This window comes from Pinus tabuliformis, chromosome 9 (genome assembly GCF_031772625.1).
Source record: "Pinus tabuliformis cultivar Carrire ecotype Pingquan chromosome 9, CPIR1, whole genome shotgun sequence".
NCBI classification, from domain to species: domain Eukaryota; kingdom Viridiplantae; phylum Streptophyta; class Pinopsida; order Pinales; family Pinaceae; genus Pinus; species Pinus tabuliformis.
This window is the reverse complement of record NC_142307.1, coordinates 400,524,231-400,528,057: the sequence shown is the minus strand read 5'-3', so window position 1 is coordinate 400,528,057 and position 3,827 is coordinate 400,524,231.

Here is a 3,827-nt window from a genome sequence, read left to right as displayed (position 1 = left end):
TCAGACAAAATTTGGTTTGTTGGGTATAATGTTCAGAACCTAAGGTTGAAACAGTGACACGTGGTACATAGTACAAGTTCACTCTACTGAACGAGTCTATAATTAGGTCATCCCAGGCGATTGGACATAGCTGTTTCTTCGGGATTCCAATTGTGATCAGACTTACGGGGTTAGAAATAAGACTCAGAGGGCTATCAGAAGAAGAAATTTCAGAACTTAAAGATATGAAATTACAGAGTTACAGTCGTTTCAAGATCTAGCTCCTAAAATCAATAAAAAGCGATATGAGAAAGTTTGATGGCAAGGATCTGGTAAATTGGATACTACAGATGGAGCAATATTTTGATCTACATGAGGTGCAACTATTACAAAAGGTACATATTGCATCTTTATATTTAGAACCGAATCAATTTTTATGGTATAAAGGGCTTTGTTCTCGTAAACCACTTGTCACGTGGTCAATTTTCATGGAGGAAATGATAGCACATTATGAGGATACAAAGAGAAACAACTTCTTTAGCTAATTGATAAATCTCAAACAAAAGGGTTCAATGGCAGAGCACATAGAGAACTTCCAAAAATTGAATATAAGGGTAAATGATATTCCATAGAAGCATAATATTGATGTCTTCATAGGGACTTTAAAGGATAACATTCAACATGAGGTTCGTCTTAGGGAACCCTTTTCATTGGAGAAGGCATTCAGGCTGGAAAGAAAAATTGAAAGCAAAATTATGGCAACAAAAAATCCTACCACTCACAATTATAAAGATGGAAGTGTTGTTTCTCCTAGCCTTCCACAACCTACAACGTTGACACCACAACAATTGGAAGAAAAGGGAGAAAATGGGCTTTGTTACAATTGTGATAGAAAATACACTAAAGGTCATAAGTTTGCTGAGAAGAAATTATTTACATTGATTGTGAAGAGTAGGAAGAAAAGGATCAAGAAACTTCAAAAGAAGAGGATATACACCAGGAACCAACCCTAGAGAAAGAATAAATGAATCCGACCATATCTTGTACTGCATTGGAAGCAATTACCACTCCTCAAACTCTCAAGATAGAAGGACATATCAAGAAGAAGAAGGTTCAAGCAGTGAAATATCAAGAAGAAAAGGATCAAGAAATGCCAAAAGAAACGGATACTCACTAGGAACCAACCCCAAAGAAAGAATAAATGAATATGACCATATCTTGTAATGCATTGGTAGGAATTACCACTCCTCAAACTCTCAATATAGAAGGACATATCAAGAAGAAAAAGGTTAAAGCAGTGAAAGATCACATCGAGCATCAACAACAAGTTCTCCAACTTTTAAAGGATAACCTCACTTTGGCACATAATCGAATGAAACAACAGGGAGATCAATATCGTAGCGAAAGAAGTTTTGATGTAGGTGACTGGGTATTTCTACAACTACAACCATACAAACAAATTTCCCTCAAGCAAGCTAAGAAGGATAATAAATTATCACCAAAGTATTATGGTCCATACAAGGTGTTACAAAAGATTGGTACTATGGCATACAAATTGGAGCTTCCTGTATCTTCTCGAGTGCCCCTAGTTTTCCATGTTTCATGCTTAAATAAGTTTGTAAGTGACAAGATCCCAGTTCAAACAATATTGTCATAACTTGATGAGGAAGGAAAAATCATATTGGAACCTGAAGAAGTCACGGAAACAAGAACTGACAGCTATGAAATCGATCAATTTCAGAGTATCTCATCAAGTGGAAGAACTTACCCGCTGAAGATTCCACATGGGAGGATGATAATTTTATACAGAAGCATCCAGAACTACTCAAGCGTTGAGCACAACACTTTTTGAAGGAGAGGGGCATGTTAGGTCCCTATACTACTAGTGTAACCCCTTACTTTTATTAGCGCAACCCCCTTATAATATTGTTGTGCCTATTTAGTCCCCATATTGTTATTATTGTGCCCCATAGAAGCCCACTATTGTTATTGTTGTGCCCTTACATTATTATTGTTATGTCGACTCTGATTACGTTATGACCCCTTAGACTCCTATATATAGAAAGGAGGTCTGTCATTTGTGGCATCGAAGAATTGTTCATTTTTGTAATGTAAAGGGGGTTCCCCCCTCGAAGAGGCTAATTTCTAAGGTGTTAATCTTTTTTTCTATCTTTTCGTGAGCTGGTCTCATAACAGTGTAGGAGTATGTATAGAATCTATAGGATTAGTCTTGATATCTTGAGGCTCATCAAGTTGAAGATGGTCATCATAAGATTCAGAAGAAGGGTCTTGATCAAAACCAAAATTTGTATTCACAATTTTCGAAGGAAAGGAATCAAATGCAAGTCTGGGATCTTTTCTCAAATACAATATATTATGGAAAACCTTCTTGGCATTCTCAGGAAAAGAGAAGAAATAATTTACAATAAATAACATGAAGTCTTGGATGAAAGCCCAATTTGAATACCTGATCTTCCCATATTTTCCTTGCATGTTTTTGTTAGTAAGGTTCATCATTTAGTGGAGTCTTTGAAATAAATTTGAAACTGATTTGGAGTCGCCAAGTGAATGATTTCATCCTTCATATGTGTCCGATCATTGTCCACCATTAGCAAATCAGATCTATTCCTTGTCGTTCTTTCCTAGGGAAGATATGATCTCTCGTGTCCTTGACAATGGTGCCAAAATGTTATCCCCCACAATGTCCCAGGCTGAGAGGAATCGACAAAGGTAACCAAAGACCAAGCTTTTAGTTTGGTATTGTTATGAAACCAACTCACAAAAAGATAGAAAAGAAGTATAAACACCTTATAATTCAGCCTCTTCGAGGGGGAAACCTCCTTTACATTACACAAATGAACAATTCTTCAATGATACAAATGACAAGACCTCCTTTCTATATGTAGAATTCTAAGGGGTCATAATATAATCAGAGCCGACCTAACAATAATAATATAAGGGCACAACAATAACAATAGTGGGCTTCTATGGGGCACAATAATAACAATATGGAGACTAAATGGGCACAACAATATAATAAGGGGGTTGCACTAATAACAATAGGGGTTACACTAGTAGTATAGGGACATAACATGCTCCTCTCCTTAAAAAATTGTCGTCCTCAATGCTTGAGTAGTTATGGATTCTTGTGTATAAAGTTATCATCCATCCATGTGGAATCTTCAGCAGGTAAGTTCTTCCACTTGATGAGATACTCTGAAATTGATTGATTTCATAGCTTTTGATTTGTCGGTTCTGTGACTGCTTTAGGTTCCAATATGATTTTTCCTTCCTTGTCAAGTTCTAGAAATATTGTTTGAACTGGGATCTTCTGCAACTTTTGAATGAGTTCCCACCCTGCTTCGTCATTCTTCCATTCATCCCTTGCTTCATTTATTGAATTTGGTTGGATAATTATACCAACCTCTAGCATTTCTGCAACCATACGTTCAATTTCACTCCTTTGGGCATATTGATATCTGTAAGGTCTGATTTTTGGAGGAACACTTCCTGGTATCAAATGAATAGCATGATCATGATCACGAATAGGTGGGATGCCTTTGGGAGTCTAAAATACCTTGGAATGATTGTCCAAGGCTTTTTGGAGATGTGGAGAAATAGATGATTTCAATGTGGGAACCTTTGGCGAACATAATTGTGCAATTACGCCTCTTTGTTCTTTCCTTATAAGCTTTGTCATTCCATTAGAGCTGATTATCTATCCCAGTTTCCCTACGATACCCCTTAATTCAACTTCCTTTCCTTTCGAAGAAAATTTCATGAAAAGTTCTTGAAAATTAAAATCTATTGTACCCAAGGATTGTAGCCATTGGAATCCTAGTACAACA